At 37.0% G+C, this 16,143-nt stretch overlaps 1 long non-coding RNA gene across 1 annotated transcript; it reads left to right on the forward strand.

Annotated features, from left to right (window-relative positions):
* Positions 1-4,437: 4,437 nt before the first annotated feature.
* On the forward strand, positions 4,438-12,666 carry LOC146469521 (uncharacterized). Its single transcript, XR_014867198.1, has 6 exons — positions 4,438-5,255; positions 6,140-6,246; positions 6,645-6,725; positions 7,292-7,370; positions 7,928-7,996; positions 10,136-12,666. It is a non-coding gene; the product is annotated as an uncharacterized LOC146469521 (long non-coding RNA).
* Positions 12,667-16,143: the final 3,477 nt, after the last annotated feature.

Consider the following 16,143-nt stretch of genomic DNA (forward strand, 5'->3'; position numbering starts at 1 on the left):
CTATAAAATATAACAAAGAAGAAAGACACAAGAAATGCGTTGACATAGTGGGAATGAGACTTCAGACTTCAGTCTTCAGTCTTCAGACTGAGTTGGGTGTTTTTATCAGAGTGGCCTTGGATCCTGTTCGGCTGAGGAAAAACGATCTCCGTGTGAAAACAATTTAATGGCATCCTTTTACATAATATTTTAATTGTACTACTGAACGCTTAACCGAATATGGTAGTTTTGAAGAAAATAGGACTAGATGTGATTCCTTAGTGCTTTTTATTCTCAAATATCATTTAACAAGGCGTATATGCTGCACCTCACGCGCTATTGAGGAAAGAAGGCGGGTCCTTCCATTGTAGAATAGCAATGAGTTAAGTGGATGTGCCAGTAGATTTCTGGTGGCAGTGCCAGGCTTCACCATAATATCTTAAATAAAATTACGCTAACAAAGACTTAACTCGGGGAAGTTCATTTCAGGATACATTTGAAACGATTTTACGGTTTTTCGTTGTATTTGGCTCAATCAGCCAGTTAGAAGGTGAAGACAATGTAAACTTTCAAACCCGATAATACAAGGGGCGGCTAGCAAAAAACACTCCGTGCTTGTCATCATTCACTTCACCAATACATCTTCAGAGAGTAAATTTTTCTTACTTAACTGAAAAATGCGAGGCAGTAATTGAATCGAACTCTACCCTACCTTCGCTGAAGTCGATAACCTTTTTCTTCTCGACAGCTCCTTTATCGGTCGGCAGAAGCTTGGTTGAAATGACGGCTTTAATTTGTATGACAAATAATAAATTATATCAGTGACAAATGTTTACATAAAGGAAGCTAAAACATGCTTTCTTGCGATCTCTATGTGGAATAAATTTTAAAGCAGCTCTTTAGCAACAGAGGCAGGAATTATTTCTCATAGTACATTATGGGACAACATTTTTAGTGGAAACTGTTTCATCCTTTATCGCCATTATTCTATGTTTCTGGAGTGCTAAAACTCCACAATTGACCAGCGCTAATGGATCTACCCTAAGGACATGCCAAGAGCCATGTTTTAATGGTCACCATTACGGGCGGCTTCACAGAAAGTTCTTGTTTAGCATGACGTCTCGCACGGTCGAATTTCATTTTATTTTATTATTTTTTTTAATTCTAGTTAGTCCATCAAGTCATTCCAACTGAGGAAAATAACCACACAAGTGAGACCGGTATTTCTAGATGCCACAACTTTTTTCCAAAACGGTGATGTATGCATGTCAGTATATAATTATGGTACAGAGCAATTGCTGCATTGGGATGTTTACCGAGGTCCCTCCATACTAAACTCAACACAGTTCGTGTTCGAATGCTTGATCAGCAGTAACAACTCCTGCCTGGCTTTTCGCCCTTTATTGCACAATTGTCGACTTGAAGGTGGACTTGCTTCCGAACAGTAAAATGTTAAAATCGGATAGAAAAAGCTGGGTGTTATTTACATAAAATCGTGCTAAATATTTTTATTGCCATCTGTGGTACCTAACTCGCGTAAAAGAGGCCGCATGGTAAAGAAATTGGAATGTGAAAATTTTCCGCTCGTATATTATTCGAGACGTATATGTGAGGTCACTGTTTCTAAGCACGATCATTAAATACCTATCTTTGGAAATAGCTTGTATTAATGTTAAAGTCTGAAATCTTCAAATGTATCAGTTCATCTTTATCTTGTTTTAACATGATCAATTAGGTACTTTCTCTCTTCGTTCTCTCCATCGGTCGATCCATGATATCGAACAACATAGAAGACATGGAAGTAAAAATTGTATTCATAGTGATGATGAATAAAGTGAATATTTATTACTGAAATTAACAACACATAAAATATAACAATGAAGAAGTGACACAAGAAATGCGTTGACATAACGGGAAACACACTTTAGACTTCACACAAATAAAGTTATTGTTTTTGACTTCAGTGTTGAGTGTTTTTATGTAACTTACGCATTCCTTTGGGCTGAGAAGAAGTGATCTCCATATGAAGGCAACTTAATGCTAGTCATTTTAAATGGCAATAGTTATTAAATTGTCTACCGAAAGTTTCCCAGATGAAGGTAGTTTTGAAAGAAATAGGACTAGATGTGATTCTTCAGTGGCGATTTATCCTCATATATTTAACAAGGCTTATGCTGCACTTCACGCGTTATTGACTAGAGAGAAGGCGATGATGAATAAAATGAATATTTATTACTGAAATTAAAAACAAAATATAACAATGAAGAAGGACACAGGAAATGCGTTGACATAGTAAAGGGAATGACACTTTATACTTCAGACTTGAGTGTTTTTATGTAACTTACCCATTCCTTTAATTGGGCTGGGAAGAAGTGATTTCCATATGAAGACAGCTTAATGCTAAACATTTTAAATGGCAATTGTTAAATTGTCCACTGAAAGTTTCACAGATGAAGGTAGTTTTGAAAGAAATAGGACTATATGAGATTCTTTAGTGGATATTTATTCTCAAATCTTAAACAAGGCTTATGCTGCGCTTCCGCGCTATTGAGGAGAGAAGGCCAGATTTCTGCATAACATAATAGCAAGGAGGTTAATATGGACGTGCTAGTACATTTCTGGAAGTATTTCATTTAAAATTCCCCCCAAATAGTCGACGCACTAAAGAATCACTGATAAACGTATTCGAGTCTCGTTCACTTGTCTAGCGATGATTGATTTCAATAATGATTGACAGATCCTTTGGGCATAAGATCTCAAATGAGCTGATGATTTCAACTGTACTTGTTTACGTCACAATTGAAGCAATTTGCTCAGGTGATTTAACATCCAAGTTGAACTATTGGAGACAACGTACGAGCGAAAACACTTCAATCAGTAAATCTTGATGGAATCAAACGCGCAAGAACGCCAAGATGCCAAGGTGAAAGCAAGTTCTCGTCATCTGCAACCTAAGGGCAAATGGATGACGCTTACCAGCCAATCAGTGTGCGCGGTTTACTGACACAAAAGAAGCAAAGCGAAGAAGAAAGGCACAGGCAATGGGTTGACGCAACGGGAATAAGACTTCGTCGGGGATTGAAAAATGATCAACAATAGAGTTTTCATGTAATCCTTGTTAGCTCTAAGAGACGCTAGGTCGTCTCCGTGTTAAAAAAAATAGTGTTTATATAAATCGACTCCAACAATGAGTCGAAAATACAAATGTGTGTCGACAGGCTTTCAGCGGTATGCGGCAACTTTGGTCTCAACATCAGTAGATCAAGCGCTGGAAAACCGTACCAGAAACCCAACGTCACAGTGAAGGGGACCGTGCTCAACGATGTGGAACAACCAATGTGCCACTTTTGTTGGACCTTGCCTCGCCAGACCAACATTGATGCGGAAACTAGCTTCAGAATTGCTAAAGCGAGCAGCGCTATTTGGGCAACTCCAAGCCAAAGTCTGGGTACGAAGAGGCGTCAGCCAAAACACAAACGGCTGAAGGTCTATAAAGCTGTAGTGATCACAACACCTCTATATAATCGGAATCATGGACTTATCTACAGCAGACATGCGAGACGGCTAAACCAGTTCGACAAAGCCCCCCTTCGCCGAGTAACGCATGAAAATTAAATGGCGGGACAAGATTATTGACACAGAGATAGATGTAAGGGTGTTAATGGGGAATAGCTCTAGTCTGTTAACAGCTTATTTTTAGTATAAAAAAAATACCATTTAGTCAATAATCCTTTAAAAAATCGATTTAGTCAGTAAACAGTTAAGCAAGAGATCAGTCAGTTAATAAAAGAAAAGGTTCATAATCTAGTCACACACTGAGTCACGTCACCTGAGATGCTGTCATATTCACTGACTGACTATTCTTCGTCAGACAATGATTTTGAACGGTTTTTAATCAGCGCAATGCTCTGCTATGTCTACCGAAAGAAGTAAAATCAGCAAGTCAGTTAATCCCATTGACAACCTCTTATGAGGGTTCATCCTTCCTCCCTTCCCTTTCCTAAGTATGAAGGTAGACACTAGCGCTCAGAGAAATTTGAATGGAAACTCATTCTTAACTTAATTGCTTTTACCTTTTTAATGTACTCCATACTTCCCCCTCTAAGACCCCATATCCTTCTGGAAATTAAAATTCAGCCCCTTTACTGAAAACAGACAATGTGGTTTGCGAGTCCAACATTGATACGCATATGACAAAGGGGGAAGACTGCATTTACCTTTTATCACTCAAAATAGGTAACATTCATTATTCAAGCATGTGGAAAAAACCAACGTTTGGAATACATTAATTTTAAACAACAAATTTACGTAATTTTATATATGGAGACTAGCTCTTTTACTGTAACGATTCATTCCAAATCCTTTACCCAGCAGTCCATCCTTTGCTTTCCTTCCAAAATTACGTCATTATTTACATTTTGTTGTTTTGCAGTGGACGATTAAAATGTGCACCGACATAAGTGCACGTGCAAAGGAAGTGGAAGCACGTGCGTTTTGACAGCTTGAAAATTTTTCATTTTCTCGCTGACGCTGCAAGCGGATAGTCCCTCGATAGTGCTTGTAGGCTTCAATTTAAATTAAATATTTTTCCAGAGCAAAACTCAGTTTCTTTAAATTTTGTATTTTTGAGCTTTTCCTTACGCTCCTAGAATGGCAGTTTTCATTTTTTTTTTTTTGTCATTTCCACTCAGTTGTTGTATGTTTCTTCTTGTCTTTACAATCTGCAATAGCCCATTTTACAGTTGTGTGCTAAGCAACCTGGCCTTGCATTGGAAGCGAGGCTGGGGGTGACCTTGTTTTGATACAAACCTCACTGCTTTTCATATGTAGATCATGCTGTTCTTGTGCTAACTAGTTTGCATTTACATATGAATAGCAGTGAGGTCTGTATCAAAGCAAAGTCACCCCCAGCCTCGCTTCCAATGCAAGGCCAGGTCGCCAAGCACAGAACTGTAAAATGGCCTATTCTTATCAGGCATTCAATTTGAATTGCAAATATACCCCTAAAAATCATCTTTTATTCATTTCACCTTCTTGCACATGGCGCCATTCGCAAAGTTAACCTTCCAGTACCTCAGAAATCCTTGTTTCTGAGCTTTTATGGAGTATTATCTCTACCTAAAGAACTTCAAGGCGACTTCAAAGCGATGGGGAACCGCAAGACTGTAAAACAAGCACCAATGGAGACAAAAAAAAACGAGGAGAGCAAGGCTTTGACGTTCATCAATGCTGGATTAACGAACATGAAAGTTCGAGGAACATTCATTCTATGACAGGTAATTTTCTCTACGACGTATCAGGATAGTTTTTACAAGTTTATCTTGAAATGAAAGTCAAGTTGCACGTTAATTAGTTTAATTTCCGTGACCGTTCATTCGTTTTGGTAAAAGTTGTTCAATTTTGCTTTAATAATTTAAAGCAGAAGATTAGTCACAGTATAATTGATATCATCCACCATTTAAATTTCTCAGAAAGTGGTAGAAAGGCGATTTTTTATTTTGTTTTGACAAAATGCCTGACTGCTTGTTCAACATTTTTCTTTTATTCTTTAAATAATTTTTTGAACTTGTTCAACAATATTCTATATATGCCCATGATCCAGGAGTCATCTCATGGCATGATGCTTGGAACTGTTTAACATTTGCTTAACACAGGTCGCAACATTAATTAATTGATCAACGTACAAATGAGTTTTGAACTGTTTGTCCTTAGCTTTTGGTTCATAATTAATGTATGGGGAAGTACGGGAACCTTACTAAATAAACAAGGGTAAAGCAGGAAAGAGAGGGGTGCAAATCTGCCCTCACGGACTTTGCACGTCTAGATACAAGCGAGGACTACCCTATTCCTAATTTTTGGTATGAGCTGCCACTGGCCATTTAATTACAACTTATTCAATCAATGTTGTTGCGGAATTCAAGGCCTCAACTTTAAGCAACAAGACCGAAAGGTGGTACAACATATGTCCTGGTGATTTATTTTCCGCAGGGGTGAGGTTTCTATGGTCGCTGCATAGCTGTAATACTCTGGGGGGTGGGGGAGGGAGTGACAGTTTTGGTGAGATGGAGGCATCCACCCTACTCCTCCCCCCTTAAGGTCTAAGAAAACCACGAAAAAGCCCCTTTGATGATATTTAATGTCATTTTTTCTAAATTTTCAGGTTAAATGTTTACGAGAGATTCCAGAATTTCCGTGGAGCTAGCAGTATATATATCACCAGCCCTATTTTCTCAGTGAAACTCACAAGTTGTTCCGTCAGCACAAATGGTATGCATCATCAATGTCAAGTGCTACATTTGAAGATGATTAATTAACTTGAGGAAATTTCAAGGGAAGTAACTGATAGTCCTTACCTTATTACTCTCTAAGGTAGAGGTTATGGGTTTCGAAGTGAAATCGAAATAACTTGTTTTGCCATATTTAGTATTACAAATTTAGATTCCGGAAAAACTATGTATTGGCCTTCGAAGCGTTGGGATTTTTGTCGAAATATGGTTTGAGATATTTCTATCCATGCAGCAGTTTAGAGCTTTCCCTAAACAACGCTGACATGCTTATTAAGAAGGAAAAACGATAATGACTACAGGTGCAACTGTGATATTTCCCTGTCAGCAAAAAGTCATGAAAAAAAATACTTATCACAATTGCTTTTAATTTTAATTTAGGGAAAACATTGATACGTCCTTGTGGATCGAGTTAATCAGAAGTACGATTAAAAGCGCAAGATAAATCATTGTCGACAAAAAGTAAGTATTTTAATTGCTTGACAAGAGTGACAGAATTACTTGGTCATTTAAACAGCAATTCATTGTTTAATTTGTAACGTGCCAACAAGCAGGGTGCTGACTATCGCTTTTCGGTGCTAGATACCTAAACCTTGTACTAAACTATACGAACGGAGAGGAGTTTGACGTGGTAGACGCCTTTACACGTTAACGTTTGTTTTACTTTACGAATGCGCCGCACAAATTCCTCTGACATTGGATGCTGACTAAGCGCACACTGTGTTAGAGGTATGCCTAAGCGTCGCTGCTGATATATTTGGAAAGCATAATAACTGGGTAATTTATCCCAATTGAAGTGAAGATACAACCTGGACTGAGTGGAGCTGCCATAGGCGCCTTTAAATGCTAATGTTCTGTCTTACTTGCCTTACGCACAAATTCCGCAATTGACATCGAAAGGTGACTGAGTGTTGGAGGCTTTCCTAAGCGACCCAGATGATTCTTTTGACGTGCATTACAACTGTGCAGTTTACCCCAGTTACTATGACCTGTGTACCATATTAACCGAACTTACGTTGAATTTAAAGGGCAATGCTGAACATGATGCATCGGATTGAAGTTGAAGTGCAAGTTCAATACAAAGCGAAGAAGCGTTAATCACAGAAGGTGAGTTTCCCTTTCTTTTGTTTATTTAGATTGCTTGTTTTAAGGTTGTAGAAATGTTTGCCGTTATTAATTGCCGTTTACGTTTCTGGTACCAAATACCAACGAGGGTCTACCATCTGCTGGTTTTGCTCAAATGATCGTGTCATAGAGTAGAGACGCTTTACTCCGATCCTAAACCTAAATCCCCCGGGTATACTCCGAGCATTTGACATTGTACCGTGCCGGGGGAATGGTAAATTTGAATCTGGTTTGTCTTTGTGGTCTCACTGGCAGAATACCCCCCTGGGTTCTCGTGGGTTGGGGGATTGAGGAGGTTTCCAAGGAAAGCCGGGATTTCACCTTGCAAACAAATTGATCGGCGCATTTAGTTCTCACGTACTGTTTTATGTAGAGCACTGATTCCGTTCACTTTGGGTTGGGTTGGTATGCAACTCGTCAGCTGCACCCCTTTATAGCCCACCCTGCCTCATCCACTGTTTAAATCCTCCTGAACCATGTTCTCTGCTCCCTAGAATCTTGACCAGTTCCTGACAATAAAAAATTATTCTCCATGATAGGAATTCAATTCAAGCAGAGAGATTGACAGGAAGGAGAAAAGAAGAAAATCAAGGATATTGCTGACGATGGTGAGTTTTGATAAAGTTGTGTTTGTCTTAATATTTATTGATTTGAGTTGCTGAAGATGGTTTCCGAAGCTAACGACTCTTGAAAATGTGAAGCGTAAGAATCTTACAGAATTAAGCTTGCATCGTGATGTAGATGATATTATAATATAAGTTACTCTGTAATAACACGCCACGCTTTTACCTTATGCCAATGATATCGAATGCTTGGTATTGATATCTGCTCATCCTAACGCATGCTGTGGCACTGCGCGTAGCGACGCACATAACACGGTGTGTCCATACCAGAAAATCTTGCACGCGACATTTTTGACCCAGACGAATGATGAAGACGTTCACATGGTTAAAGAAATCTTCCACTCTTCCATCAAATTGACGTTAAATTGTTGGAAATGGTGTCTAAATTTCAAAGCTCGATTGAAAAAGTGGAGATTTTATTGTTCTACAAATCGGATCATATTATCGTGTATTCTTGCTTTTAATTTTCTTCGCGCCACTAATTTGAATTCCATGCATATGACGTCATACGGCTGCCCAATTATTCTACACAAAGGAAAATCTGCTTCCTAACGATAGCGGCAACCGTATGACTTCGTAAAATCCAAAATGGCCGCGCGCGGGAAATTTACGCGCGAAAAAGGTTTGAAAGGTAGGTGTTTTTTTAAGGAGGCTCGCAGCGGTTTTTCTGAACTTAGGGTGGAAGTTTTCAAATTACAATCTCTCATAGAAGAAAAACTTCCATTTCCTTCATGCTACATCATCATTTCAACATATGATCAAAGTTAATTTTTCATCGATTTCCAAGCAACAATTATCACTATAGCAACGGTAGCGCATAGCCTCTCATTTTAAACGTTGTCGATTATCTCGAAATCTAGGTGCCCGGACGGACACTTAAAAACGAAACTTTAGGGATTTAAACTACTCAATCTAGACAACATGCAGGCAAAATTAGAAAACAAAAAATATGTAAGAGCGTTTTCAAGTAAATGATGAATAAATGTTTACGGGGTGATTTGGTTTATTACCGCATTTTTCACCAACATCTCTGGCAAATTAAAACTTGACCCTTTCTCTTTTGTGTTAAAAGGTCTTCCCTTATAGAAAAACATTGTAAATGTATATTGAGCTTCGTGGATAGCTCTGACTTTAAGATATTTAGATATTCAGTATTAGAGAGTTTTCTTAAAGTCCCTAGCTATTAATTGATTTTGAGGGTTTGATTTTAATATCGTTATAACTTTAGGCAATATATTAGAGAGTTTGGACTAATACTCAGCACCAGTGAATTCAAGATGATATTCGGAAGGCCCGTTAAGTTTTGGGACCTTCGAGGAACGAGCCCCGGGTGTCTTTCGGTTCGCGCCAAAATGGGTACTGATCACTGATGTCTATAGTAATGAGGACTCTGGCTCAATTAGTTCTGCCAACATAACGTTCTGGGGAGACCTTTCTTTTGCTAACTTTCTGCCATTCTCTAAAAGGTCATTGAAGGCATAAGTGGAGAGTAAATTCCCAATCTATAAAAGAATTTTTTTATCGTGTTATAGCGGTGAGAGGAGGTTAGTTTATGAACGCAAAGACTAACGCAACATTGTTGCGTTAAAAATTGCCTCTTATAATATCGCCCCAAAGCTGAGACACACGGAATAATATTGCGCTCAATTTGTTCATTTTCTGGTGAGCTTACGAATTCCAAGGCTTCTCTCTTTTCCATTCTTGAAGAAGAAACAGAGAGGATTGGTTAGATGGTGGGAACAAGGTTATACAAGCCATTTTAACATTCCAAACTACCCTTTAATACCCCTACGATTACCGGAAACTAAACCTGAACAATGACAGAAGCTCCTTTATGATTGTTGGGACTCCAGGGTTTATCCATAGCTACCAAATTCAAATGTAATTTGGCCGTGCGCATACCAAAGGTTTGCACGTAGCTAAAATAAGCATTCAATGCATTTAATTGCATCCTTGTTGAGCAAAAAGTAAACAGTATATCCAAGAGACTAGTTAGTTTTTAATATTTTCGTCGCCAGAGCAAAAGATGTTGAACCTTAAATGATTGACCTTGTAGACGGAATTGATATAAATAAAGGTGGTTAAAATTTAGCTTTCTAATTGCAGGTTTTGCTTATTTTTCAGGACGCTAGCTTTGTAGATGACAAGCCTTGACAACACAAGCATGGGAACAACAGCAAGTCAAGCTCTTTTTTAGTCAAGGTAGAACATAAGTATTAATTATTTTCCAAAAGCCGACTAAGATCGAACTCTCTGTAAACACGAAGACGCACTTTATCAGAGGGCCTCAATTAGCATTTAAGGAGGCTCGAAGCAGTTTTTTCTGGACTTATGGTGGAAGTTTTGAAATTGCAATCTCGCATACAAGATAAACTTCGATCGACTTCATACTACATCATAATTTCAACATATGATCAAAGCTAATTTTCTCATCGGTTTTCAAGCAACAACTATTACCATAGCAACGGAAGCACATAGCCTCTCATTTTAAACATTGTTGATTATTTCGAAATCTAGTCAGACACTTTATGACGAAACTTTATGGGTTTAAACTACTCAGTCTAGACAACTTGTAGGCGAAATTAGAAAAAAAATCTGCAAGAGCGTTCTCAAGTAAATAATGAATCAGTTTTTACGGGGTGATTTGTTTATTCTTGCATTTTTCAGTAATACCTCTGAAAAATAAAACTTGACACTTTGTTTTTTCTGCTAAAAGGTCTTTTCTCAAAGCAAAACATTCTAAATGTATATTGAGATTCTGGGTGTCTCCGATTTTAAGATATTTATGTTTGAAAACAGTGAAAATAAAGCACAGATGAATGAAAAAGTTCCTACAGATTTTTCTGTTAAATTACGAGTGGTTAGAGTAAGAATTCTTTTCGATATTCCCGAAAGTTTAAGGAACAAGAACCGAAACCGGTGTTAGATAAGGAAGCTGAATCTTGGTCAAGTTTCGGTCGTTGTTCGCTTTCCCCAAACAAGAGTTTCGTTTTGTTTGTCCCGGTCTATTTCACTACTATCCACGTGCTGTGAATATTTATGATTACGTGAAGTCGTGCAAAACGTAAATTTTACAATGGAAGACTTGAGAAGCAGGGGCATATATTTATGTGAATTTTATTGTCAATGTAGTATGAAAGGGTATAAAGTTTATATCCTATGCGAGAATGTAAGTTCAAAACTTTCACCGTAAGTCCAGAAAAACTGCTGAGAGCCTCTATAATTTTCCACGTGAATTGCCCATTTTACAGTTTGTGTGCTAAGTGGCCTGGTCTTTGATTCTAAGCGAGGGGCTGGGGGTGACCTTGTTTTGATACAAACCTCACTGCTTTTCATATGCAGATCAAACTGTTCTTATGTTAACTATTTATTTACATATAAAAAGCAGTGAGGTCTGTATCAAAACAAGGTCAACCTCTGCCTCGCTTCCAATTCAAGACCAGGTCACTAAGCACACAACTGCAAAATGGCCTATTTTCCGTAGTCATTTTTTATCGCTTTCAAGAAATTTCACTTTTCGGTAAGCCGCATTGTTTAGATTTCGTAGCAGGACGGAGAGAAATGTTGTTTTCTACGTTAAAGAAGCTATTAATTTTATAGCTGAGGCATGATCGGTTTAATTTAAAATTATTGCAATTGTCTACAAGTTTGGTCAACTTCAGAAATTTCAAATGCTCAAAATCTGCTCGGTTTTGTCGGGTTTTGAGCAAATATATATTTTAAACAATGACTGGATATCTAATATAAAACAAATTCATACCAAAGCGACCGTAACTGCTAGCAAAATTCTGCGTTTCGATGGAAAGTGGATTCGAATTTTCTCGCCAGGCTACTTTAAGTTTTTTAGTTTGCAGTCGAGTTTGATGGAAAAAATCGCGAAAAGTTGTACTCATCGGTGATTATATTCAGTTATGAACTTTTTAAATATTGCATTTTGCTCATATTTTAGCGGGCCAAAATATTTTCAAGACAAGGGTTATGCAATCTCGGCTGAAACCATAGATTTCAACGTGAAGATTTCGACAAAATCACATGACAAATTATTTGATTCGCTCGTCATAACAACAAATAAATGAAACTAGGTTTTTCATGGAAAGTTCTTTTTTATAGTGCGTTTTCTTCTTTATTTTGCATTCGCGAACTTTAGAAATGTAACAATTTTCTTCTCTGAGTCATTTGCGAAGCGTTTTTGGCAATTTTTTTTTTGTCTAGAAATGGAAATTTCCAGCAAAATTTAAAACACCACAACCGTTCATATTTTAATCAAGTTTGATTGACTAACGCATGTTCAAAATTAATAAAATTTTGTGGAACTTTTTTCGGCTCTCGTTCGTTGTTAGGGTAACTGCTGTTCAATTTTCTAATTTTCCCGCCAAAAGACTTAGAAAAATACGGGCGCTTAAAATACGCATGCGCCGTTTTTTTTTCATTAGTTTTTCCATGTCCTTGCCATCTGTTTGAAACCTTTGAATTTTTCCGCCAAAAGACTTAGAAAAAATACGGGCGCCAAAAATACGCATGCGCCGTTTTTTTTTTTTTTAATTTTTCAAAGCCAATTTTAATTTTTATATTTCAGTAAGTAAGCTTAATGATATCACTACAATTAAAGAGCCTTTTAGTTAATGATCTCAACAATAAAAGTCACACTCAAACAATTGTTTCAATTTCATTTTGTCCTTTATTTTCTGTCTTATATACAATGAATACTTTTGATTAATTAAGTAAGAATCAGTTAATTAATTAAAAGGTGTGTACAAACTTTTTTCCTGTAAGTCTTTTGGCGGGAAAATTTGGAAAAATTTGCACAGCGTTTCCCCTGGCAACAAATTTCGCCACAAAATAACGGGGTACTCTTTGAACATTTTTTGCTCACAAGAAACTCAAAGAGTGACCCTACAAATTTTCCCGCCAGTTAAACATAAACCACCTTGGAGTGAAAATTAAAGCAACTTTTTGTTCAATTTCTGGGTAATTTAAAAGCGAAAGTTTAAAATTTTTAACGAACGTTCGTTTTAGTGAAGTTTCATTTCCGAGGTGGTCTATGCTTTTACAATCTACCTAAAGTCATCTTTACAAGGCTAAATAAAGTTTGCAAACTTGTGTTGTCAAATACAAATTGGCGTGAAAAAACATTAATATTGCTAAAACGACTTTCAAACATGCGGAAAAACTGTTTTTAGTTTTCTGTTTTCCTTTTTTTTTTGTTTGCAACATTTTAACACGCCAAATCCTATTTCACAAGACAAGATTGAAACCTTACTTTTTTGAGTAAAGAGGACTTTAGAAATAAAGAAGCGACATGGCAATTCGAGAGAAAATTTTGCAACAGAAGAAGAAAAGTTTTTGGATTGTCGCGAAATACTGATTGTTACGTTTCAGGAAAATTTAACATTGAATTGATACTTCGATGCCTTTTCCTTCAAACTGTTGCAAAATTGTCTATAACCTGCAATGTCGCTTCTTGTGACCTTATTCAACCGGCAGAGTACTAAACTCCACGTCTATATATACAGTGTTACACAGGACAAGACATTTGTGGTGAAAGCATCTAGAAAACGATACATTGTACAACCCACACCCAAATTTTAAGCTATACTGGTTCTCTAGTATCAAGACAATTCATCCTAAGTGATGTTCGAAATCTTGTTTCGCTCTAGTTTTCGTTTCTTTTCTCAGATTTTACTTTTGCGATCGATAAAGACAATTTTCAATGGTAATCGCTTAATTAAGTCTTTCTCCTGTTCTAACCCTTTTGACCAAAATAATTAAAAGAAAAAAAAAACAAAACAAATTGTGTAGTTCCTTGGCAAACAATCTGTAGTTATTGATCGAGATAATGCTTACAAATTTGGTGAATCGATCTCGTTTTAGAAATTTCTTTTCAATTATCAATCAAAAGAATTCTATTTACTCTCTAGGTTTAGCCAAATTTCGTGCTATTGCAACATCAATGTCCTTTGTGATTCTGAGTTTTTGTTTTCATGTCGCAATTTCTTTTTGACGTTTGCCTCTCGTTTCTTGGCCAATTCTTATTGAAAATTAATAGTTTGAGCTTTCACTTATTCCCCTTGTCCAATGCAACACTAATATGGTTAAACAAGGTCTTAAATATCAAATACACTACTTAAACTAATGTCTGGTTGAGATAATGCAAACAGTTCAAGCCTGAGAGACTGAGAAAGAGCCAACGCCTGAACGCAAAAAAAAAAATGTTTTTCTTTTTATGGAAGTTAGAATGGTTGTTTATCTATAATTTGTTAAGTTTGTTTTCTCGATTTTCTTGGTAATGGACCACAAAAACATAACTAAAATCTAAAAGTTCCTTTAATGTGATCGACCGAAAGGTTCATTTTTTTGTGTAAAGTTATCGTTTTCATCTATTTTAATTTTTTTTTCAAATGAACGAAAACGAACCTTCAGACATTGACTTGCGGTTATTAATTAATAAAAAAGTTTTGTCTGCCCTAGGTGGCTGCCTGGGACCGGTTTTTATTACTTTCAAGCACACGGGAGATATCACAGACCTGAAAACTCCAAAGTCCATTTTCAAATATTCTGTACCAATTGGCCGACCGTAAGATACATCTTTTAGAAACTTAAAATACACGATTCGTGGAAATAAATATGAATGCATAATCTTGTATTCCAGTGGTGTTAAAGTCAAGTTTGTTCCAAATTTAGTTTCGTCGCTAGCTTTCCTTTCAAACCATAATAGTTAAAAGAACAAAATGGTGAACGGTGTAAAGCCCATTTTCAAAGGGTTGAATGACTAGATGTTCCCTAACTGAGTTCCAACTGCCTAAATATTTTTCGAAGAATTATAGCACTTTTGAATCAACAGTCTTTTGCGATCTTTAACCCTTTTTCCCGCCTAATTCGAATGCCGAACGTTTCAAAGCACTTTTTGTTAACATTAGTTCAACCAGACACCAGTTTACTAGCTGTTATAATATGTCAAGAGAACATAAAGTATTAAAGAAGCTTTTAATCTATTGTCACCGTTCCCCGAGAGCTTTTGCTCAGAATGGAAATAAATGATTTGGTTCGATTGTTTCAATTAAATGCTCATTAGGTGATTTTGTACAATGAGAAACATAGGAAGAAATGCTCGTACGCATTTGCTTTTCTGTGACAATTTGGTATTACAATTTTGTCCTTTTCTTTGGAATAAGTATTCCCTTTGGAGCCTTCCGTTCCCTTGACAACTACACATTAAACTTACAAGGTTCAACTTGCTGGTGCCATGTCTAATGGTCTTTTATGATTGATAGCTAATTTGGAGAGCCAAGAGTACAAAAAATCCAAAACAGAAGAGATATTTTTCAACGCTGATGCATTCGGTTTTTTTTTCCCCAGAGCCCTTTGAAAATTTGAAACTAAAGGTCACACAAAATCTCCGCGTCAAAACTCACCCAATCTAGGTACCCACAATCTAACTACCCCCAATCTAGGTAATCCAGATTTTAAAATTACAGCGAGGTGGTACCTAACATAACTAGCCAAATTGAGAACAGGCTTGAAAAACCTATTTAAACTGGGTAGCCCACCCACACCTCCACTGCACCCCTAATCAGTGTATCCTAAATTCCACAAAACGTTTATGACACAAAATATTCAATCAGCCAAGAGATGCCGGGAATCGTTTTTCACATTAATGAAATTTAGTAGCAAAATTTTGTTGCTGTTTAAATGGCCGGGAGAGAAAACGTTTTGATTTGATAGCAAGACCAGAAAAATTGATGCTTGTATTTTGTCGGTGTCACTTTCAAGTTTTTTCACTTCTTGACGTTTTTGTAGTTCTTAGTCCTCTTTGATGAATATTAAGTCGCATTCTTTTCATTTTTAACAGCTATCTTTCATATAACCCTCTAGATTTGGACCCCGCTGATTTAAGGGGGGAGGGGTGCCGCCTACCACCCAACCCTCACCCCATGATAAATCTTTTTCAGGTTTTTTAACGAGATTTCGTAAATCTGTGCTTACGGCTTTAGTTTTGAAAAGTTTTATCCTGTTACGTTCGATTTGACAGCAACATTTTCGTTTTCGTAACCATGGTATCTGGCAGTTTAACCTTGTAATTTAACTATCTGATAAACAACCCAACTTTGAGCGATCGCTGTCTCACCTAAAAA

Source organism: Pavona decussata, unplaced genomic scaffold, assembly GCF_977016875.1.
Source record: "Pavona decussata unplaced genomic scaffold, jaPavDecu1.1 SCAFFOLD_122, whole genome shotgun sequence".
Classification (NCBI taxonomy): Eukaryota; Metazoa; Cnidaria; class Anthozoa; order Scleractinia; family Agariciidae; genus Pavona; species Pavona decussata.